Here is a 25,696-nt window from a genome sequence, read left to right as displayed (position 1 = left end):
TACTTTGCCAACAAAGGTCCGTCTAGTCAAGGCTATGGTTTTTCCAGTGGTCATGTATGGATGTGAGAGTTGGACTGTGAGGAAAGCTGAGCGCTGAAGAATTGATGCTTTTGAACTGTGGTGTTGGAGAAGACTCTTGAGAGTCCTTTGGACTGCAAGGAGATCCAACCAGTCCATTCTAAAGGAGATCAGTCCTGGGTGTTCATTGGAAGGACTGATGCTAAAGCTGAAACTCCAATACTTTGGCCACCTCATGCGAAGAGTTGACTCATTGGAAAAGACTCTGATGTTGGGAGGGATTGGGGGCAGGAGGAGAAAGGGACGACAGAGGATGAGATGGCTGGATGGCATCACTGACTCTGGACATGAGTTTGAGTAAACTCCGGGAGTTGGTGATGGACAGGGAGGCCTGGTGTGCTGTGATTCATGGGGTTGCAAAGAGTCAGACACAACTGAGTGACTGAACTGAACTGAAGGAAGCCTGATTACATCAGAGAAAGTTTTCCAGAAGCAATGATCCTGAGTCAGGTTTTGAAAGAATAAGAACTCTCCAGAGGTAGAGATAAGCTTTCCAAATAAGAGGAAAGGTAGAGGTGGGGAATACTGTGACATCTCTGTGGAAATTCAAGTATAAAACTAATGATCAAGAGAATGGCAGATGTTAAAGTTTGAGTAGAAGGCAAGATAATAAGCCCTGTTTGCCATGCAAGGAAGTTTAGATTTTATCCTGAAATTGATAGTTAAAGATGTTAAGCAAGGGACATTGTTTTGGCAACAGTCTGTAGAGAATGTATCTAGGATTTATTCAAACTGTGTAGACTGATGCCTAAAAATCTGAGCTATAATTCAAGTGATAGATGAATGAAAGTCCAAACTGAAACAGGAACAGCACATTTGGAGAATAGGATACAATATATTAGAACAAATAAGATGGTGTTCAGAAGCAAATAAATGAGGTTGGTGGGTGAGAAGAAAGCTAAGATGGCCAGTAAGTTTGACAGGTATCCTATATATAGTGAATATGTCTTATATGGACTGATTTTGAACTGCATCTTGTGTTGATTTTTTTTAAGTCTCCATTAATGTAATTGGTTGAATTTTTTTTCCCAATAATGAAAATTGAGCAGTTAGAGCTGTATTTCTGTTTCAATAATTGGCACTTAAATTACTTAAATAGCAATGCTAGCTGGAAATTGTACCTCCACAGAGATCTGAACAATTCTTTATAGTCTCTCCTATATTTTTGGCTGAGAAAAGACCAAAGTTGGAGGGTTGCGGGGTGAGGGTGGGGTATGTGCTAAACTTAGTCACATCTGACTCTTTGCGACCCCATGGATTGTACTCCACTGGGCTTCTCTGTCCTGGAGATTCTCCAGACAAGAATACTGGAGTGGATTGCCATGCCCTCCTTCAGGGGTCTTCCCAGCCCAGGGATCAAACCCAGGTCTCCCACATGGCAGGCAGATTCTTTACTGTCTGAGCCACCAGGGAAGCCCGGTGGGTAGGGTGGGAGAAGGTAACTGAGAATTGAAAGTCTTCTTTTCCATGTTAAAGAAAAGACTTTTGTTGGTCATAGTCTCAAGTTGTAAGCAAGTAATCACCATTAGTTAGAGATTACTTTGGATTAGTAGACATCCTCTAAAAATCAGCAGCAGTGACCCCTGCATCTGACAGTTAGCAAGTTAATGAGACTCCAGCTTCTGAAAGTCAGTCTATCATTTACCATCCCATGCCTGTAAACAGTCAATCAGCAAATGCCTCAGTTCAGTAACTATATTTCTGAAAGTATGCCAGTCAATAACAGCTTTATTCTAGTGATCACACTAACATAATTGAAAGACTGTCATTCCATAAACACTCCTGCTTCTGAAAATCCACCAATCCTTGGACCAAGCTTCCCAAAACCTTGTATAAGATCAGCTGTGGCTTTCATTGTAGAGGTTGTTCCTTGCAGATACAGCTCTCCTTTGCAGCCATACATGAAGTTCATTTTTTCTGCAGCACATACCAAAGTTCAGTTTATTGTTAGGTTGCAACCACTTCAACAGTTTAACGCCAATTTACTGTTATAAATTTAGCTTCATGAGTGACAAATACATTAATGATACTATGAGACTATCAAATTCAATATTTTCAATTTCTGTGGTGTTTGCTAAGATCTATTTTTTATTTGTGTATTTGAATCTTGAATGCAAATGTAGATGTGTGATTAACTTTCAGAGCATTGGTTATCCATTAAATGAGGGAAAAGTCCTTTTGAAACTTTTTTTGCAGTATGAAACTGTTCATTCAATACAAAAAATGATAGAAAGTCAGTTATAAACCAGTATCTATTAACAGCTAAACCTAAGAGATATGTGGTTCCTCAGCTATTAAAAAAAAAATACATTTTCTAATTAAACAAATTCAGATGAAAATAATCACAGCAGAAGTTGTAAGATTGTCCGCATTGTGTATCATCATGATCAACCTTTTCAGCACAGATAACTGGTCAAACATACCAGGAGTGTTTTCTGATTCTAAAATTGAAAGCAAATTTTAAGTGCCAGGATGAAATGCTACAATAATAAAAAATGTAATAGCTCTATTTACTATTACAGAGATTATTAAAGATCTAAAATACCTCATCTTTTTAAAACATAGCCCAAGGTGCAGGTAATCACAATATCAGAAAAAAAATTCCCTTTCCTTGTATGTTTTTCTCATGAAAAAGGCTTGCTTAGAAGGCTGCTGCTCACTTAATGAGAAGTGTACTGCTTTTCATAGAGATAATACAAAATGCAAATTTTGGTGTTTATGCAGGAGTGCAAACAATTTATGAATCAAAGTGTAGTGGATTCTATGCAAGGTCTTGGCTATCCTGCACACAATTCTGCACTTTTGCATAATTCTGCACAGACATCTGACATTCTACTGACCCCAGATTAATTATTGTGAAATTGTTGCATTACTTGAGCATTTAAACATTTAAGAAGTTAAAGAATTTTTGTGACTTTGTTTGCATTTTATAATCTTCAAATTTCTAGCATTCAAAAACTTGTTTGGACTTCCTGATTTAGCTTCTATGTGGTGAACAGCTTGAAAGTGATCACTCACATCCTTACAACAAGAATAAGTTGGACAGGCTGAAAATCAATGACTTTCCTTTTATATTCCTGAGAACTGAGATTGCTGGGCAAATTGCAACACTGGTATGCAAAATCTGGTACGACAGGCATACCTGTATTCCAGAGAAATACAGATCTGCTTACCTGGAACAGAAACTACAGGAACCACAAAATGTTAGAAATATTAAATGCTCATTTTGATAAATTGCCAAAGGTTGAATGTGGACTGTCTTGAGAGTGAGAAATTCCTTGGAGGCTACAGTCTTAGGGGGTCACCCACATTTCCACTGCCATTAGATTCAGAAACTCCAATGGATTTGTGTGGTGGAGACCTGAGAAATATTCCCTCAATGCTTTAAGAGATGAAGGATAACCATTGTGAAACACATCTCGAGTTCACCAAAAATGTCTACTCTCCTGGGGGAAAGAGTTTACCAGAGTCTTATGCTAGCTGAGATAAGGACATTCCTCCTACTAAATTTAGCCCCATCTAACCTTCCTGTCTCACTAAGGAGGGGAAAAAAATAAACATGAAGTTGGGGGGGGTGGGGGTGTATTCAAGGAAAAAGATTAGGAATGCTGCAATCAGAGGAGGGAGTACAGAGCAAGGAACTTGGGAGAAAGCTGTACCACTGGATAAATATTTGTCCTAGACAGTCCCACTAAGACTGAGATTTAATTGGAAAATTATAGACTCCACCACACCCTGACCCCCACCCCAGAACTTGCCACCACACCAGCAACTCTGGATTACAGCAGAAAGAGCTACAAGATACAGACTCTCCTTGAGGAGTGTTCTGCTTGCAATGTAGGAGACCTGGGTTCGATCCCTGGGTTGGGAAGATCCCCTGGAGAAGGGAAAGGCTACCCACTCCAGTATTCTGGCCTGGAGAATTCCATGGACTGTATAGTCCATGGTGTCGCAGAGCTGGACACAGCTGAGCGACTTTCACTTTCACTTCAGGAGTGTTTAGTGTTTTATCAATAGTGGAGACAAAGACAAGGATACTAGAGGAATTTGAAGACTCTGGCACCTATGGCTGCCCAACTCCTAGCCAAGTTAACATAAATCTGGTATAAAAAACTATGACTGTGTGGGATTTATCCCAGAAAATGAGGATATGTACAACATAAGAAAATCAATCAATATAATGCACTGCACTAGTAGAATGAAGGCAAAACACACACACACACAACCATCTTGATGCAGGAAAAACATTTCACAAAATTCAGTAAATTTTCATGATAAAATTACTGAGCAAACCAGGAATAGAAGGAAATTTCCTTAACATGATAAAGTACACTAATGAAAAATCCACAGCTAATCTCATATTGAAGAATGAAAAACTGACAGCTTTCCCCCTAAGATTAGGAACAAACAAGGATGCTTGATTTTGCCACTTTTATTCAAGACTGTACTGGAAGTTGTAGTCAGAGAAATTAGGCAAGGAAAAGAAATAAAAGGCATTCAAACTAGAAAGCAAGAATGTCCTCAATTTTCAAATGACATGACTCTATATATAGAAATCCAAACAACCATCAAAAATCGATTAGAACTTTTAAATGAGTTTACAGTGTTTCAGGATACAAGACCAGCATGTAAAAATCAGTTTTATTTCTACATGCAAGTAATAGAAAATGTAAAAGGAAAATTCATGTACAATAGGATCAAAAAGTATAATGTATTTAAGGAAAAATTTAGCCAAGTAAGTCCAAGACTTATACGCTGAAAACTACAAAGCATTGTTGAAATATATTAAAGAAGACCTAGATGTAAATAAATGGAAAGAACATTTGATATTCATGAACTGGAAAACTAATATTGTGAAAATAACAATGCTACCAAAATGATCTACAAATTCAATGCAATCATTATCAAAATTCCAATAGCCTTTCTGCAGAAGTGGAAAAGCAGATCCTAAAATTCATATGCAATTGCAAGGGATCCCACACAGTGGAAACAATCTGGAAGAAGAACACATCTAGAAGAACATTTCCCAGGTTCAAAACCTACTACAAAGCTACAGTAATCAAAACAGTGTGGTATTGGCATGTAGAAAAATGTATAGTTTAATGGAATCAAATTGAGAGTCTACCAAAAAAAAAAATTGCAAAATTGATTTTTTACAAGAGTAAAAAGACTGTTTCAGTGGGGAAAATAGTTTCATCAATGGCTAATGCTGAAACTACTGGATATCCACATGCAAAAGAAAAAAAAATGATTCTGGACACCTACTTCACAACACATGCAAAAATTAACTCTGAATGAATCAAAACCTAATGTAAGTGCTAAAACTATTTTTAAAAACTATAAAATTCTTAGAAAAAAACATAGGTGAAAATCTGCGTGACCTCGAATTAGGCAACATTTTCTTAGATATGACACAAAATACAAGCAAACAAAGAAAATGTCAATAAATTGAACATTATTGAAATTAAGACTTCTGTGTATTGAAAGACAGTAGCAAGAGAATTAAAAGGACATCTCATAGAATGGAACATGATATTTGCAAATATTTTCTAAAAGCCTCAAGTCTGAAACATTTTTTTAAAAGTTCATGATGCAACACAATTCAATAAAAAAACACAATGCAATTAAAAGGGGGGAAAAGTAATTGAATAGACATTTCCCTAAAGAAAATATACAAACAGCCAATAACCAAATGAAAAGATGTTCAACATCATTAATTATAATGCAAGAAATGCAAGTCAAAACCACAATGAGATATATCAGATCCATTATGTGATATAATAAATCCAAAAATACCACATGGCTATTTTTTAATAACAGATGTTGGTAAGGACATGAAGAAATTGAACCCTTGTGCGTGAATGATGAAACTGTTAAACGGTGCTGCTGCTGTTGAAAACAGTTTTGTGATGTTAAATACAGAATTACCATAGACCAAGAAATTCAACTCCTAGGTGTATACCCAAGAGAACTGAAAACAATTGTTCACACAAAAACCTGTTCACAACTGTTCAAAGAAGCACTGTTCACAATAGCCAAAAGATGGAAACAACTCAAGTATCTATCATCAGTGAGTAGATAAATAAAATGTAGTATATCCATACAGTGAAATATTATTCAGCAATAAAAAGGAATAAAATGTAGATACATGCCAAAACATGGATGAACCTTGTAAACATTATGTTAAGTGAAAGAAGTCAGACACAAAGGTTATGCATTGTATGACTCCATTTATGCAAAATATCCAGAATAGGCAAGCCAAGAGACAGTAAATTACTGGTTTCCAAGGTCTGGAGAAGAGATGAATGGGGAGTGACTGCTTAATGGGTACAAGATTTTCTTTGGGGGATGATGAAAATGTTCTGAAGCTAAGTAATGGTGAGGGTTGCACAAAAGTGGTTGTACTAAATGTCACTGAATTGTATGGACTGAAAACAAATAGACTGCCAGTTATTTCACCAGAAAAATTGGGTTTATTCAACAGAGAATTACAATTCAGTCTGCAAGCATGGCAAATCACAGGCAAGTCCCCCAAACAGCAAAAGAAGTAGAACTCAAACATGGTCTGCTTCAATTCTGGGAAATCTTTACTTTCAGGTCACCTGATGATGTGCAGGTCCAGTTAGGGTAGGAATTTTAAAGTTTCCAGTAAGACTGGGTTGTTGTTTGGTCCAAACCAGAGTGTTCTCTTTTTTTTTTTTTTAATTAATTTTTAATCAAAGAATAATTGTTTTACAATATTGTGTTGGTTTCTGCCATACAACAATGTGAATCAGCCATAAGTATACATATATCCCCTCCCTCCTGAGCTTCTCTCCCATGCTCCCCCCCGCCCCCAGCCCCTCAGAACATCACAGAGCACTGGGCTGATTAGAGCATTCTCTTTTTATCAAAACAATTACTGGATTTCCAATCTTGTTTTTCCTTTCCTGAGGCGAATTGTTGAACTTCTCCGGGCCAGTTTACCTAAGTTATCATTTGGGGAAATACCCTTTTGGACCATGACAGAGGTTCAGCTGCTATTGGTGCCTTTAAGAGAAGCATTCCTTGTGGAAATGTCAGTAAGATAAATTTCCCTTAGCTTCTAGAGCATTAAGTTTAGAATGCCCTGAAATCTTAAGAGCTAAACTGGCAGGTAAAAGTATTGCATCTAATAACACCTAAACATAAGGGCCATTTTAAATTTTACTTCAGCTAGAAGTAAGCCATGATGCATTTACAACATTCCAAAATAATAAGCTACAAAACATACAGAAGTTTGTCTATATGAGAGAAACTTGGAATACATTTTCAGCAAAAGCTGACTAATCTGAGAAAACCTTGAAATTAATGTTTGGCATTTGGGGACACTTAAAGACACCATAAAACCTATCTGAAACTAGGTATAACTCTTGTTCTGATATCAGATGCCCTAAATATCAAACCTGGGTTTGGGCAAACTACAATTTTCCTTGACAACCTCATGTCCCTTTAATGCTAAAAGCTTTAGCAAGTGGATGCTGTCTTCCTGTGAAGAGGCCTGAGGACAGCAAAAAAGCAAATCATCCACATATTGCAACAAAGTAGAATTTCTGGGAACTATATATTATCTAGATCAGCCTTGAGGATTTGTGAGAAATAAGAACTCTCAGTAAAACTCTGAGGGATTACTGTCCAGGTGAACTGGTTTTATTCCAACGTAAAGGCAAAAATGATACACAGTAGTCCATCAACTGAAATACTAAAAAATGCACTGCATAAATTGAATTACAGTGGAACATTTACATCCAGTGGGAATGGATGTTAGTAAAGTATGAGGGCTAATAACAACAGGGTGTGGCAGGATAACATTGTTCATTGTTCTGAGGTCCTCAGCAAACCTCCACCCTCAGCCGTCAGGTTTTCTCATTATTGAAATAGGGATATTACAGGAACTATTCCAAGAAATGGGTCTTTTGAGACTTCTAATGTCCTATCAAGGCAATGGCAACCCACTCCAGTACTCTTGCCTGGAAAATCCCATGGATGGAGGAGCCTGGCAGGCTGCCGTCTATGGGGTCAGACACGACTGAGTGACTTCACTTTCACTTTTCACTTGCATGCATTTGAGAAGGAAATGGCAACCCACTCCAGTGTTCTTGCCTGGAGAATCCCAGGGACGGGGGAGCCTGGTGGGCTGCCGTCTGTGGGGTCGCACAGAGTCGGACACGACTGAAGTGATTTAGCAGCAGCAGCAGCAGCATGGGCTTTATGCCATGAAAGGATTCTTTACTTACAGGATATGGATTAGTTCTGGGGAGAGGTTTTGAGGGATCTATTTGAATCAATGGATAATACACTGTGAATCTTGTCAATATCAATTGGCAATTTTGTCTATAAGGAAGGTTCAGTTTAGTTCAGTTCAGTTGCTCAGTCGTGTCCGACTCTTTGCGACCCCATGAATCACAGCACGCCAGGCCTCCCTGTCCATCACCAACTCCCAAAGTTCACTCAAATTCACGTCCATCTAGTCGGTGATGCCATCCAGCCATCTCATCGTCTGTCGGCCCCTTCTCCTCCTGCCCCCGGTTCCTCCCAGCATCAGAGTCTTTTCCAATGAGTCAACTCTTCACATGAGGTGGCCAAAGTATTGGAGTTTCAGCATCAACATCAGCCCTTCCAAAGAAATCCCAGGGCTGATCTCCTTCAAAATGGACTGGTTGGATCTCCTTGCAGTCCAAGGGACTCTCAAGAGTCTTCTCCAACACCACAGTTCAAAAGCATCAATTCTTTGGCGCTCAGCCTTCTTCACAGTCCAACTCTCACATCCATACATGACCACAGGAAAAACCATAGCCTTGACTAGACGGACCTTTGTTGGCAAAGTAATGTCTCTGCTTTTCAATATGCTATCTCGGTTGGTCATAACTTTCCTTCCAAGGAGTAAGCATCTTTTAATTTCATGGCTGCAGTCACCATCTGCAGTGATTTTGGAGCCCAAAAAAATAAAGTCTGACACTGTTTCCACTGTTTCCCCATCTATTTCCCATGAAGTGATGGGAAGGTAGTAGTTGATTTAATAAAGATAAATGATCAGTGTTTCCAGAATCAGCTCAGAGACCGAGCTGATAAAAGATGTCAAAAAGGAGAGCCAGTGGGTGGTGGCCCTTGCTGGGGACCCTCCAGTGGACCCAAGGGGACAGAAGTGGCTCTTAGTCCAGCACATGCATATTGAGGCAAGTTCAAGGATTTAATATGAAGCTAAGAAGCAGATAATGCCAGAAAACAAGCAGTCATTGGTATACATTTAGTAAGTGGGGCAGCATTTCCTTCTCCTACTGCTGCTAAGATGGCAGAAATTAGTCAAATTCAGTAGGAAATGTAATACACCAAAGGTCAGTAAGTGAGGGTCCTGGAAAAATGAAAGATAACACCAACAAATGCTGACCTGGAACAAGGATTCCAAGAAGGAGTTTCAAATGCTAGTGTGATTATGCAGCTTCCAGAGAGAATTGTAGCAGGAAATAATGAACATTCCATTTTCAAGACCAGCAGATTTCAAGACCAGACCGTACACAGTCAACTCCCTTTAAGCCTATGGCACTAAAAACACCACCTCCTGTACTTACCCTAAGTGAAAGACCACTAGATTTTCTGGATTTAGAAGGACCTCCTCCATCCCCTCAAAATGAAAAAATCCATGCACTTGGCAGGCTAAAAATAAAGCTCTCTATGAATGAAAATGTTGTTCACCAAAATGGCCAGCTGGTTAGAACTGACTCCATGTATGGCTTTTCAAATATATATGCAATGATTGAAGGAACTTCAGGAGACATGACAGTTGTAGATACAGCTTGATTATGACTACAGATAAATTAAATAGATGTCTGCAGCTTCTGGAAGAGGAGAACAAAGAACATGCTAAAAATAAATGGTCGTGTATACTGTAGCATTCTGGCTGCTTAATAGCTGGCTCTGGTTTTGCTGCTAGAGGTAACCTCAACTCAGAAATGTTGTCTCAATAGCTGGAAATATAAAGAATTTGCAAACTTAAAAAAAAAAAAAAGATGTCAAAGAGTCACTTAAGTCATCTGGTTGGCTGCTTTGATGACTACTGTCAAATTCCAGAATTATTTTCCCTTTTCAGAAGAAAGCAATTTCAGCATGATACTACTTTAAGAAGAATTATCAGTGTAATATATGAAAGGGGACAGAGAAACTAAGGAGAAAAGAGTGTGTGTCTCTCAAAGGGCCCAAACAAAAAGGAATCAGTTCACAGACAAGAATCTCTTATGAATCTCATTAGAGATCCCCATTATTTGAACTCAAGGCAGGGACTGCTTTCTAGTAGTGGGGTTGAGCATCAAGAGTGGCTCAGATGGACTAGAAGAGATCCATCTCAAATCTGGAGGACTGGTTCTCCAAGCTGACGAAGAGGGAGGATTGAGAAAAGCCCCTACAGTTCCTTGGAGCCCCACAACTGGGAATTGGGAAGAAGTTGGAAAGCCCAGTTAGAGGGCTGATGGTGACTGAAGTGCTTGAGTCTGTTAACAATCTCTTTTCCAGTGTCCTCTTTGCACTAATAACAGAAGCTAGGAAGTTTTTTGTTTCTTTTAGGAAATTTTATCTGCTGAAATTTAAGATTAAGAATTTTGGCAGTTTTCCTTTTAGGTGACTCATCCAGAGTGTGAGAGAGCTGGTTTATCAGATTAACTAAATCTGGAGTGGACAGTTTCCCATTACACCCTGTTCCTTTTTACTAGATCCTTGTTCAGACCATTAATAATCAGAGTTAAATCTACATGAGTGGGATCAACATCTGAAAGACCAGACTTTTCTTTAAAATAACCTGAAGTTGATTATAATAGTGATGAACAGATTAATCAGATGTTTGTAAGTAAGCATGAGTTTTGTTCCTTTAGTCCAATCATTAAGCTTTGGAAAAGTGCTAGGAATTGCCCAATGAAGTCATCTAGGGATTTCTTGGGCCTGATGGTATAAGTTAGAAGGTTGCTCTCCTGGTTCTAATTCTAGACCTTTCAGGACTTTCCCAATCAGAAATTTTCTTTCAATGCTAGAAACAGCCTTCATCAACAAGCTTATGATCTAACTGATATAGATCAAAGAAACAAGATTGGTAAGACTGATATATTAAATTCCTTAGCAAATCTGCAAGGATCTTTGTTTACTTTGAGAAACACTTTGAATAATGCTTACAGTTCAGTTTTAGTCCAAAGAATATAAAAATTTAAGAGTTTAACCTCTGGATTCTCAGAAGGCTTACTTAATTCAAAGGGACAGGTTCTGAGGGATTCAGAAGAAAATGGGATGAGGAGAGCTTCAGGAGGAAAGGGAAGTTCAGTGAGAAAATTAGTGTGGGGAAACTGAGGGTACAGAGGAGGAATAGGCAGTATAAAGGGGGAAGGGAAAAGGTGACCCTGGAGGCAGGGTCTGAGCACAAGTCCCCAGAAGAGGGGAGCAAGACAGTGCTAGAGGCAAAGCCTGAGACAAAGAGGCTGGGGAAGAAGAACGTGAGTCTTCAGGAGCTGTTTTATCTTTCTTTAATCATTTGTTTGCCTCAGTTGATCTTAAAAATCTTCTTTTGCAGAAAGGCAATTTTAGAACCCCTGATCACCACCCTACACTGGGTCATTTGCCCCTTCCAAGACAATCACAAGGCTCTGTCATGTCAGGTTCTTAGCTGTGTGCAATAGAGGGTTGTGGTTTGTTTGTTTTCATCTCTCCTGTAGCATTGAGGAGGACAGGAAATTGAGCTCAGAGCCCCACTGAGGTAGATTCTATTAGCTGTTGCTCAATTTCAAGTTTCTTGTTTCTATGTCCAGATTCAGAGTCTGCATGAGTATATCTTATTCCAGAAGTGCAGTGAGGAGGCTGCAAATGGAAGCATCTGTTATTTTCTGGGAAGACTGTGTTATTTCTTCCCAAGACCATAAAGTGGGGAAACTCCTAAAACATAAGATAGAGGCTCAGCTGCTGAGAAACTGAAAGGATAGATGATGGGTTCTAGAGGGCCCTGCATACTTCAGCTTATACAAAGAGGAAGCACTGGAGACCATGCATGCCATCTGCCCTGGATTGCCACTCTAATGTGCTGTGCTTAGTCGCTCAGTCGTGTCTGACATTTTGTGAACCCATGGACTGTAGCCTGCCAGGCTCCTCTGTCTGTGGGGATTCTCCAGGGAAGAATACTGGAATGGGTTGCCATGCCATCCTCCAGGGGATCTCCCAACCCAGGGATTGAACTCAGATCTCCTGCACTGCCGGCAGATTCTTTACAGTCTGAGCCACCAGGGAAGCCCTTCCACTCTAATTGTTTTATAGTTGTTGATGCCACAAAGCATGTGTTCAACTTGACAGTCAGCTAGATTGCCACAGGGAGTTGCCATCTAGGTGAAAGAAGATGCCAGCTTTAAGGGTCCCTAACAGGTATTTTGTCGGGGAAGGCAATGGCAACCCACTCCTGTACTCTTGCCTGGAAAATCCCATGGACAGAGGAGCCTGGTAAGCTGCAGTCCTTGGGGTCGCGAAGAGTCGGACATGACTGAGCGACTTCACTTTCACTTTTATGCATTGGAGAAGGAAATGGCAACCCACTCCAGTGTTCTTGCCTGGAGAATCCCAGGTATAGGGGAGCCTGGTGGGTTGCCGTCTATGGGGTCGCACAGAGTCAGACACGACTGAAGCGACTTAGCAGCAGCAGCAGCAGTAGGTGTTTTGTCAAGGATACCATTGAGAAGAGTTGGCATTTTAAGCAGATCTGAGAGGTGTGGATGGCAGTGAATAAGACAGAGAACAGGAGACATTGATCTTGGTCCAGAGATGGTGAAAGTGGAACCAGCAAAAAGTGGACTACAGCAGCTTAAATGATGGGTAAACAAAATGTGATCTATCCATACATTATATATTGTTCACTCATAAAAGACATAAAGGGGTGAACACTGCAGTATGGATGAACCTTGAAGACATTACACTAAGTGAAAGAAGCTAGTCAAAAAAAAGCCAATATTATATGATTCCATTTATATGAAACGTTAAATACAGCAAATTCGTAGAGACAGAAAGTGGATTAGTGATTGTTTAAGGCTGGAGGTGGGAGGAAAAAGTGACACTCTATTGCTGTTTTTTGTTTCTTTATATTCTCAGTATGCTAAGACATCATTTTTCTTTTTTTAATGTAAATGAAATATTTATTTCAACTAAACAGCAAAGAATGTCAGACTACATATAAAAGCCATATTCAACTATATGCTATCAATAAAAGATGCATTTTTCTTTTTATTTTTTTATTGAATGATAACTACTTTACAGAATTTTTTTGTTTTCTGTCAAACCTTAGTATGAGTCAGCCATAGGTATACATATATCCCCTCCCTTTTGAACCTCCCTCCCATCTCCCTCCCCATCCCATCCCTCTAGGTTGATACAGAGCTCCTGTCTGAGTTTCCTGAGCCATACAGCAAATTCCTGTTGGCTATCTATTTTACATATGGTAATGTAAGTTTCCATATTACTCTGCCCATACATCTCACCCTCTCCTCCCCTCTCCCCATGTCCATAAGTCTATTCTTTATGTCTGTTTCTCCACTGCTGCCCTGTAAACAGATTCTTCAGTACCATTTTTAAGATTCTGTATATATGCATTAGAATATGATATTTATCTTTCTCTTTCTGACTTACTTCACTCCGTATAATAGATTCTAGGTTCATCCATCTCATTAGAACTGACTCAAAGGTGTTTCTTTTTGTGGCTGAGTAATATTCCATTGTGTATATGTACCACAACTTCTTTATCCATTCATCTGTCGATGGACATCTAGGTTGCTTCCATGTTCTAGCTATTGTAAATAGTGCTGCAGTGAACAATGGGATACATACGTCTCTTTCAATTTTGGTTTCCTCAGAGGGTATATGCCTAGGAGTGGGATTGCTGGGTCATATGGTGGTTTTATTCCTAGTTTTTTAAGGAATCTCCATACCTCTTCCATAGTGGCTGTATCAATTTACATTCCCACCAACAGTGCAAGAGCGTTCCCTTTTCTCCAGGGAAGTTTAAATCATTTGTAAGAGGGCAATCTTCCATGTTCTGTTTTTCTCTGCCCAATCAACCTGCTTTGTTCTTTGACTCAGGCCCCTTCCCTCCGTGCATGCACATCCTTTAGCCAAGATGGATTTTCGCACAAGGGTCTTTGGAAAGTTAGTAAAACTTATTATGGTTTGGCGCCCCGTCCCTTTTTGACCCCACAGAACCTTTCTGCACATGCGCAGTCAAGGTCTCCCTGACCCCAACGATGAGAAATACGTGACCTCTTGATCTTTTACCCAGGCAGTGCTTAATCCCTCTCTGTCCCTGTCATTATTCTTATCTTAAAGTGTCCACAGGAGACAAAGTCCAGCTATTTACCCTCTTCTTGTTGTTATTTCTATCTTGAAATATAAACAGGAGGCTGGCTGTAAACTTCTTATCTGGAGTCCATCTATACTCTGCCTTAAGAAATATGAACAGGAGGCTAGTTGTAAATGTCTGGCCTGGAGCCTATCTATCTCCTGCCTCAGGTCCACATAGAAATGCACATGAGGAAGGACCACAGTTTTTAAACATAAAATCCAGGGTCCCTGTGGTTGAGGGGGGCAGGGGCAAATGCTCCTTCAAAATATTTAGGTAACTGGGATCCTATTTCCCAGAAGTTTTTCTCTAGAGTAGAAGGACAATTTACAAAAAGCCCTAACAGCTCAAAAACCCTGAAGGCATTAACACCAGCCAGTTTCAAGGGCACAGCCCAGTCCTGAAAGACTCAGGCTGAATGCTTAATGGCACAGATCTAATAGAAGAGTCCCTGTTCCAAAAGGAATCAAGCTGAAAGTGAGGGAATTCCAGTTGGAACAGCTTGATTTCAAGTCAGGTCAATATGCCAAACAAGTATTTGAAGATAAACAAGGCTTTAATCAGAAAGGACAAAACCTTAATATAGATCATGAATAAAACCTGGAGATCCGCAAAGCAAAGAGGGCAACTCAGATCCAGGAGAAAGACTTAACCTTCAAATCCCAGGGTCCCTAAGAAAAGCATCAAGGATCAGTGAGCTCAGTGTTGGTATCACACCTCTTTGAGCACCCACCTTCCAGTTGTTGGAGGTCTTCTCTGGATCCCTATGCGGGCCAAAAATGCTGACATTAAATAGACTGACAGTTATTTCTCCAGCAAAAATGAGTTTGTTCATGATCATCAAAGAACTGCAATTTGGCATCAGCAACCATGGCAAGCCACATACAATCTTTTGCAATAAAGAGATAACTTATTTATGGGGGGGGGGGGTGTGAAGGAAAGAGTTCAAACTATAGTAGCTTCTCATTGATTGCACTGTTCAGTTTAGTTGCTCAGTCGTGTCCGACTCTTTGCGACCCCATGAATTGCAGCACGCCAGGCCTCCCTGTCCATCACCAACTCCCGGAGTTCACTCAAACTCACGTCCATCGAGTCAGTGATGCCATCCAGCCATCTCATCCTCTGTCGTCCCCTTCTCCTCCTGCTCCCAATCCCTCCCAGCATCTGTAACCATCTTTCATTGACTGAGCCCTTGTAGGCAAGAGAAGAAAGTCTTTCACGTTCCACTATGGTTGTAGCATGTTAGAGCTCCCCCTTCTGGCCTCCTGGCTCCATTTGTCAACAGTTGAGATTACTGTGTTAATTTTTACAGGCATTATCTTTTGGTTGAGCAATACTAGGTCTTCTGCGGAGAAGGCAATGGGGACCCACTCCAGTACTCTTGCCTGGAAAATCCCATGGATGGAGGAGCCTGGAAGGCTGCAGTCCATGGGGTCGCTAAGAGTTGGACACGACTGAGTGACTTCACTTTCACTTTTCACTTTCATGCATTGGAGAAGGAAATGGCAACCCACTCCAGTGTTCTTGCCTGGAGAATCCCAGGGACGGGGGAGCCTGGTGGGCTGCTGTCTGTGGGGTTGCACAGAGTTGGACACAACTGAAGCAACTTAGCAGCAGCAGGTCTTCTCAATCCTGAACCAGTCAGTTGTTCTATACAAGGTTCTGACTGTTGCTTCTTGACCCCCATATAGGAACTAAAGAACCTCTTGATGAGGGTGAAGGAGGAGAGTGGAAAAAGCTGGCTTAAAATTCAACATTCAAAAAACTAAGATCATGGCATCTGGTCCCACCACTTCATAGCAAATAAAAGGGGAAATGGTGGAAGCAATGACAGATTTCCTCTTCTTGGGCTCTAAAATCACTGTGGAATAGTGACTGCAGCCATGAAATTAAAAGACCATTGCTTCCTGGAAGGAAAGCTATGACAAACCCAGACAGTGTATTAAAAAGCAAAGACATCGCTTTGCTAACAAAGGTCCATATAGTCAAGGCTATGGTCTTTCCAGTAGTCATATACAGATATGAGAGCTGGACCATAAAGAAAGCAGAGCGTCAAAGAATTGATGCTTTCGAACTGTGGTGCTAGAGAAGATTCTTGACAGTCCCTTGGGCAATAAGGAGATCAAACCAGTCAATCTTAAAGAAAATCAACCCTGAATACTTTTCAGAAGGACTGATGCTGAAGATGAAGCTCCAATACTTTGGCCACCTGATGTGAAGCGCCAACTCACTGGAAAAAACCCTGATGCTGGGAAAGATTGAAGGCAGAAGGAAAAGATGGCATCAGAGGATGAGATGGTTGGATGGCATCACCGATTCAAGGGACATGAACTTGGGCAAACTCCTGGGAGATGGTGAGAGAGAGGGAAGCATGGTGTGCTGCAGTCCATGAGGTCTCAAAGAATCGGACAAGACTCAGCAACTGAGCGACAACAACAAGCCTCCTGTTCCTCCTGGCAAATTTGCAGCAGGTGTTTCTTCCTTCACAGTTTCTTTGACAATATAACATAGATATATGTTATTATCTCTGTGTCTCTTTCATCACTTTCTGCACATGTCCTAGGAGATAATTATCAGAAAGAAAGCATTTCTCCCCTGTGCAGACACTACTTTCACAAGTCTTCATCTTAAGCAACTTTTACTATTATTCCACACACATGCACACATGCACACACACATCACTTTATTTTCACTTCTCTAATAATAAAAATACAAGGCAAAAAATATGAGAATTGCATCCCTTGCCCAATATTGCTTTCTAGGAGGAGATTATGAGTTTTGTGAGAACTCACTTGACTGTGTGGCCAACTTAGGGCCCCATTCAGTAGCCCTTAAGGTGAAATATCCTTCAAGAAGGTCAAGACCTTTGGGCTTGTTTGGGAAACCCCAGGTGATGCATGGGGCTCTGCCAGACGCCTTGGTTGTGTACTAAGGATATGTTGGTAGGCCACTTAGGCAGGTGTCAGATCAGATCAGTTGCTCAGTCGTGTCCGACTCTTTGCGACCCCATAAATCGCAGCACGCCAGGCCTCCCTGTCCATCACCAACTCCCGGAGTTCACCCAGACTCACGTCCATCGAGTCAGTGATGCCATCCAGCCATCTCATCCTCTGTTGTCCCCTTCTCCTCCTGCCCCCAGTCCCTCCCAGCATCAGAGTCTTTTCCAATGAGTCAACTCTTCGCATCAGGTGGCCAAAGTACTGGAGTTTCAGCTTTAGCATCATTCCTTCCAAAGAAATCCCAGGGCTGATCTCCTTCAGAATGGACTGGTTGGATCTCCTGCAGTCCAAGGGACTCTCAAGAGTCTTCTCCAACACCACAGTTCAAAAGCATCAATTATATTCCACAATAAAACAGACCTTATTGGTAGGTGTTTTTTTTTTAAACTAATAGGTACTCTATTCTGTTGTTCCATGTCCAGTTCTAACTGTTGATTCCTGGCCTGCATACAAATTTCTCAAGAGGCAGATCAGGTGGTCTGGCATTCCCACATCTTTCATAATTTTCCACAGTTTATTGTGATCCACACAGTCAAAGGCTTTGGCATAGTCAATAAAGCAGAAATAGATGCTTTTCTGGAACTCTCTTGCTTTTTCCATGATCCAGCAGATGTTGGCAATTTGATCTCTGGTTCCTCTGCCTTTTCTAAAACCAGCTTGAACATCAGGAAGTTCATGGTTCACATATTGCTGAAGCCTGGCTTGGAGAATTTTGAGCATTACTTTACTAGTGTGTGAGATGAGTGCAATTGTGCGGTAGTTTGAGCATTCTTTGGCATTGCCTTTCTTTGGGATTGGAATGAAAACTGACCTTTTCCAGTCCTGTGGCCACTGCTGAGTTTTCCAAATTTGCTGGCATATTGAGTGCATCACTTTCACAGCATCATCTTTCAGGATTTGGAATAGCTCAACTGGAATTCTATCACCTCCACTAGCTTTGTTCATAGTGATGCTTTCTAAGGCCCACTTGACTTCACATTCCAGGATGTCTGACTCTACGTCAATGATCACACCATCATGATTATCTGGGTCGTGAAGATCTTTTTTGTACAGTTCTTCTGTGTATTCTTGCAATCTCTTCTTAATATCTTCTGCTTCTGTTAGGTCCATACCATTTCTGTCCTTTATCGACCTCATCTTTGCATGAAATGTTCCTTTGGTATCTCTGATTTTCTTGAAGAGATCCCTAGTCTTTCCCATTTTGTTGTTTTCCTCTATTTCTTTGCATTGATCGCTGAAGAAGGTTTTCTTGTCTCTTCTTGCTATTCTTTGGAACTCTGCATTCAGATGTTTATATCTTTCCTTTTCTCCTTTGCTTTTCGCTTCTCTTCTTTTCACAGCTATTTGTAAGGCCTCCCCAGACATAGGCAGGTGTAGTCACTGGCATCATATCAAGATGTGATTGTAGCACTCCAACCTGGGCTCAGTGGCCCTTCCCCATGGGACTTACTCATTGTGCCCTGAAGAAGATGCCCAGGGGCTCCAGATGTCCCAAAGGTGCCAAGTCCTCCAGTGGCTCTCCAGAGACCAGGCAGAAGAAGCAGACCCAAACTCATCAAGGACTCTAGGAGCTGCCACTGGAATTTTCATCTAAGAGCAGGGGGCTTCCTGGGATGGAGTGACCCTAACCCTCGTTCATCCTCTCCCCATCCCCCATCTGCCACAGGATGCTAGCAACAACATCACACTGTGAGAGAGCATAGAAGTCTCTAGGAGTCTCAGTAGAATACCATGATGCTCTGTTTGCATAATGACCCAGAGGTCAAGGGCATCTGTCACCCCACATTCCCCCCAGAAACCAGTCAGAGGAGTTAATGTGTCCCAGCTTTTAGAATGTGCTCAGGAGCACCTGATTTATGCTCATAATTTCCTCTAACTATCCTGTACAAAGGAAAGAGCATATTTATAACTGATCTATTAGGCCCTTGTCCAAATTGGTCAACAGTGTCTTCTCTGGATATGCTTCTATTGATCAATTCACTCTTGTTTTGTTGGGACCAAAGTATTTTACTTTTGAACTAAGGCAAATGCTGTCAACTTTTTTAAAATTTGTATATTATACCTCATAGGAAGAAGGTTGTCACCCCCAAAATAACCATTGAATTTGGGGAAAGAATTTACTTGTCCTTTTTTTTTTTTTACTGATTTCAGGGAAAAAATAAGACAAGACTATAATTTTTTTAATCTTCATTGCACTTTTGTCTCTAGATTTCTTCCTATACATCAACAGGGCATCTTCATCCCACTTCAGGATCTAAGCATATAACATCCTCTGTCCTTGAATGTTCTCTAAAAAGAAAGTTTTGGGGGATCAACTTGTTTGTTTTTAAAATTTTTTATTGGAGTGTGGTCAGGAAGATGCCCTGGAGGAAGAAATGGCAACCCATTCCAGTATTCTTGCCTGGAGAATCCCATGGACAGAGGAGCCTGGTGGGCTAGTCCATAGGGTCTCAAAGAGTTGGACACGACTGAAGTGACTTAGCACACATGTAGTTGATTTACAAAGTTGTGTTCGTTTCAGGCGTACAGCAAAGTGAGTCATTTATACATATATCCATTTATTTTTTAGATTCTTTTCCCATATAGGTCATTACAGAGTATTGAGTAGGGTTCTCTGTGCTATACACTAGGTCCTTATTAGTTATCTATTTTATGTAATGTAGTGTGTATTTTTCAATCCCAGTTTCCCAAATTACCCCTCCCCCTCCACCCTCGGTAACCAAAAGTTTGTTTCTACATCTGTGACTCTATTTCTGTTTTGTAAATAAGTTCTTTTAACATATTTTAGATTCCACATATAAACAGTATCACATGATATTTGTCTTGCTCTGTCTGACTTACTTCACTCAGTATGACAATCTCTAGGGGCATCCATGTTGCTGCAAATGGCATTATTTTAATCTTTTAATGTCTGAATATTAATAATATTACAGTATAACAATTTACATTCCCACCAACAGCGTAGGAGGGTTCCCTTCTCTCCACACCCTCCCAGGATTTATTGTTTGTGGATTTTTTGATGACATCCATTTTGACTGGTGTGAGGTGATATCTCATTGTAGTTTTGATTTGCATTTCTCTAATAATTAGTGATGCTGAGGATCTTTTCATGTGACTTTGGCCTTCTCTATGGCTTCTTTGGAGAAATGTCTATTTAGGTTTTCCACCCATTTTTTCATTGGGTTGTTTGTTTTCATGATGTTAAGTCTTATAAGCTGTTTGTAAATTTTGGAGTCAGATCAGTTGGTTCAGTTCAGTTCAGTCACTCAGTCGTGTCCAACTCTTTGTGACCCCATGAATCGCAGCACGCCAGGCCTCCCTGTCTATCACCAACTCCCGGAGTTCACTCAGACTCACGTCCATCGAGTCAATGATGCCATCCAGCCATCTCACCTCTTCTCCTCGTCCCCTTCTTCAGCACTCAGCTTTATTTATGGTCCACCTCTCACATCCATACATGACCACTGGAAAAAACATAGCTTTGACTAGATGGACCTTTGTTGACAAAGTAATGTCTCTGCTTTTTGATATGCTGTCTAGGTTCGTCATAGCTTTTCTTCCAAGGAGTAAGTGTCTTTTAAAGAATTTCATGGCTGCAGTCATCATCTGCAGTGATTTTGGAGCCCAAGAAAATAAAATCTGTCACTGTTTCTAGTCACATCATTTGCAATTATTTTCTTCCAGTCTGTGGGTTGTTTTTTCATTTTGTTTAGTTTCCTTTGTTGTGCAAAAGCTTTTGAGTTTAAGTAGGTCCTATTCGTTTATTTTTGTTTTTATTTCCATTATTCTGGAAAAAAGATTGGAAAGCATATTGCTGCAAACTACGTCAGTGAGTGTTGTGCCTATGTTTTCCTCTAGGAGTTTTATAGTGTCCCATCTCACATATAAGTCTTTAATCTATTTTAACCTTATTTTTGTGTAAGCTGTTAAAGAATTATCTAATTTCAGTTGTTACATGTAGCTGTTCAGTTTTCCCAGCACCATTTGTTGAAGAGACTATCTCCAATATTGTGTAGTCTTACCTTCCTGTCCTAGTTTAATTGGCCATAGAGCATGGATTTATTTCTGAGCTTTCTATCCTGTTCCATCAATCTGTATTTGGTTTTGTGCCAGTACTATACTGTTTTGACAGTCTCTTCAACAAGAGGTGCTGTGAAAACTGGACAGCTACATGGAAAAGAATGAATTTAGAACACTTTATGACACCACACACAATGGATTCAAGATCTAAATGTAAGACCAGAAACTATAAAACTCTTAGAGGAAAACATAGGCAGAACACTCTCTGACATAAATCACAGCAATATCCTCTATGATCCACCTCCTTAAAGTAATTAAAGCAATTAAAGTAATTAAAGCAATATCCTCTATGATCCACCTCCTAAAGACATTTAAAAATAAACATATGGGACCTAATTAAACTTAAAAACTTTTGCACAACTAAGGAAACTATGAGAAAGGTGAGAAGACAACTCTCAGAATGGGAGAAAATAATAGCAAATGAAACAACTGACAAAGACTTAATCTCCAAAATATATAAGCAGCTCAATACCAGAAAAACAAACAACCTAATCAAAAAGTGGGCAGAAGACCTAAACAACATCTCTCCAAAGAAGACATACAGATGGCTAATAAACACATGGAAAGATGCTCAACATTATTAGAAAAATGCAAATCAAAATCGCAATGAGGTATCGTCTTACACTGGTCAGAATGGCCATCATCAAAAAGTCAACAAACAATAAATGCTGGAGAGGGAGTGGAGAAAAAGTAACCCTATTACACTGTACACATGTACCACAGTGTTCATTGCAGCGCTATTTACAATAGCCAGGACATGGAAGCAACCTAGATGTCCATCGGCAGATGAATGGATAAGGAAGTTGTGGTGCATATATACAATGGGGTATTACTTAGCTATAAAAATCAATGCATTTGAGTCAGTTCTAAGGAGGTGGATGAACCTAGAGCCTATTACACAGAGTGAAGTAAGTCAGAAAGAGAAACACAAATATCATATATTAATGCATATATGTGGAATCTAGAAAGATGGTACTTATGATCCAACATGCAGGACTGCAAAGAAGACACAGGCATAAAGAATAGACTTTTGGACACAGTGGGAGAAGGAGAGGGTGGGATGATTTGAGAGAATAGCATTGAAGCAGATGTATTACCACATGTAAAATAGATAGCCAGGGGGAGTCTGACATATGACCTACAGAACCCAAAGCTGGTGCTGTGTGACAACCTGGAGCATGGGGTGGAGAGGGAGATGAGAGGGCTGTTCAAGAGGGAAGGGACACATGTATGCCTGTGACTGATTCATGCTGATGTATAGCAAAAACCATTACAATACTGTAAAGTAATTATCCTCCAATTAAAGTAAATAAAATTTAAAAAAATTATATAGCTTAAAATTTCCAAGAAAAAAAAATTGTGAGGAGAATAGGTCAAGTGCCAAGGTCTCAGATGCCAGCCAAGAGCCAAGGTGAAAGTAGGTCTTTCTGAAAAGAGCAGCTTCAGGCCTGCTATGTTAACATTTTTTTGCACATTGTTTCGGCATCTGGTCCCATCACTTCATGGGAAATAGATGGGGAAATAGTGGAAGCAGTGTCAGACTTTATTTTTTGGGGCTCCAAAATCACTGCAGATGGTGACTGCAGCCATGAAATTAAAAGATGCTTACTCCTTGGAAGAAAAGTTATGACCAACCTAGATAGCATATTGAAAAGCAGAGACATTACTTTGCCAACAAAGGTCTGTCTAGTCAAGGCTATGGTTTTTCCAGTGGTCATGTATGGATGTGAGAGTTGGACTGTGCAGAAAGCTGAGCGCCAAAGAATTGATGCTTTTGAACTGTGGTGTTGGAGAAGACTCTTGAGAGTCCCTTGGACTGCAAGGAGATCCAACCAGTCCATCCTAAAGGAGATCAGTCCTGGGTGTTCTTTGGAAGGACTGATGCTAAAGCTGAAACTCCAATACTTTGGCCACCTCAAGCGAAGAGTTGACTCACTGGAAAAGACTCTGATGCTGGGAGGAATTGGGGGCAGGAGGAGAAGGGGGTGACAGAGGATGAGCTGGTTGGATGGCATCATTGACTCAATGGACATGAGTTTGAGCAAACTCCCAGAGATACTGAAGGACAGGGAAGCCTGCCACACTGCAATCCATGGGATTGCAAAGAGTCAGACATGACTGAGCAACTGAACAATAAAAAAAATAAATTTTAATGAGTAGCTAAATTTGTAAATGCAGAATCCCCACAAACAATGAGGATTGGTTATATACAAGTATTTATTGGTATTTATTGGACATTTTTCCACAATATATTGCAACGAAAAGTTACAACATGAAACAAGTAAAACTGTGGAACTTTGTTGCTTTATAAACAGGAATAAAGCAAAGATGTCCCTTATCATTCCTTCCTAGAAAGACAAGGTGGTGAAATAGAACAAAGAACACAGCCCTTGGATCTAGGAAAGAACTCTCACTGGTGGTGAATTCGGATGAGATTCAAATAGAGGTCAAACACTAGCTTATGCAGTAGCAGGAAGCACTTGAATAGTATAGGGGCAATAGCAATTATAAGAATTATTGAGTTGTCTGCCTTGGGCTTCCCTGGTGGCTCAGAGAGTAAAGAATCTGCCTGCAATGCCAGAGACCTGGGATTAATCCCTGGGTCAGAAAGATCCAGGGAGAAGGAAAATGACTACCCACTCCAGTATTCTTGCCTGGAGAATTCTATGGACAGAGGAGCCTAGTGGGCTACCTTCCAAAAAATCACAGAGTCAGACACGACTGAGTGACTACCACACACACAATGCCTTTGATTAGCTGTTTTAAAAGCTTTAAAAAAGGAAAACGACAAGATCAGGTCAGCCAGCTGTCAGCTTAAGGTACACTATAGAGTCAGTTGCCTCCTGTAGCCACAGGGAAGATTGTGTTGAAAATTAGACACAGGATCTAATTTTAAAGGCAACAAAGCTACAGAGTAAATTGAGTGCATAACCTAAACGGTCTTCTACTCTAAAGATCAGAATTCTGAGAAGCACATCTCTAGTGTATTTAACACAGTGCCCTTCCAATCTGCTCTCAAATCTTTATTTAAATATATATGTATCCTTGAAAATATATCGTGTGGTTGGTGTTTTTAAAAATCTGCCTAAATGAGATCGTGTTATAAATCACATTTTCTTCTTCACTCAACATTAAGTTTTTAGGTCTATTTGTAAATCAAGTTCACTGCTTTTAACTAATACACAGTACACATCCATTTTACTTATCTATTCCCCTAGTAATGGACATCTACATTGTTTCCAATTTTTTCTTCCTATCAAAAAATGTCAAAATATCTTCACATACATGTCCATATGGGGTTAAATGAGACTTCCAGTGGAGTTCTGTCTCATCTTCACATGACCAGCTTCTTCTCTTCTTTAGCCCTAAACTAACTGTCACATCTGCCAAGAACACTTCTCTTACCATCCTACGTCTAGCCAGCCCTCCTCAGATGTTCTTTTGGTTTCTAGTTTGTTTTCTTCATAAGATATATAAAGTTTTGAAATATTTATTTCCTTTTTTTTCTTTCCCCACTGGAACCTGAACTCTAAAAAGGCATGTACTTTGTCCTGTTTGCTTTTTGCATCCTCAGCACCTAGGACAGTGTTTGGTATAAGTCGGCGCCCAATAAATATTTTATGAATGAATGAAGGCAGAAAGAATGACTAGAAAAAGGGAGAACACTCTTGAGAGAAAATGTGAGGATGATCCTAAGGAACTTGGCCGGTTGAGTCCTAAGGAGGTAAAAGCCAATAAGAAATTATCTGTGATGAGAAATGATTGGCACCTTCAGAACTGTGAATTCTGCTACTAAAAGGTAAGTTCTTTTTGTTTCTACCCTGTACCTACCCAAGTATCCTCAAAATTTTAAGCCTATTCCTCATAAAAGCTACATAGTCTTTAGAAAACCAAGGAGAAGAGGTCTGTGTCAATACTTGGTACAAAATGTTATGAAGCAAGGATAGCTACTGCAGATAATATAGTATACAGGAACTGAGGGATAGAGCCAGGAATGGGAATTTAGAGAGGTGACAGGAAGCTCCAGAGAAGTTAACGCCCTCTCTAGAAATCATCAGAATACTCTGAAGGATATTATACTTCCTACAATTACATAAAATATGAACTTGATACTCACACACTAAAATAAAAGGTAAACCCAGAAGATTTGGAGACAAATATATGTATTACACGTTTT

At 40.1% G+C, this 25,696-nt stretch overlaps 1 long non-coding RNA gene and 1 pseudogene across 2 annotated transcripts in view; one reads left to right on the top strand and one right to left on the bottom strand.

Annotated features, from left to right (window-relative positions):
• Window positions 1-25,696, bottom strand: part of LOC132345731 (uncharacterized) — a 52,337-nt gene that overhangs the window by 22,001 nt on the left and 4,640 nt on the right. The window lies entirely within an intron of this gene.
• On the top strand, window positions 9,210-10,959 carry LOC100140058 (mitochondrial fission factor-like; annotated as a pseudogene).

Source organism: Bos taurus, chromosome 7, assembly GCF_002263795.3.
Source record: "Bos taurus isolate L1 Dominette 01449 registration number 42190680 breed Hereford chromosome 7, ARS-UCD2.0, whole genome shotgun sequence".
NCBI classification, from domain to species: Eukaryota; Metazoa; Chordata; class Mammalia; order Artiodactyla; family Bovidae; genus Bos; species Bos taurus.
Note: the sequence above shows the minus strand (reverse complement) of the source record. Positions and strands in the feature narration are given on the sequence as shown.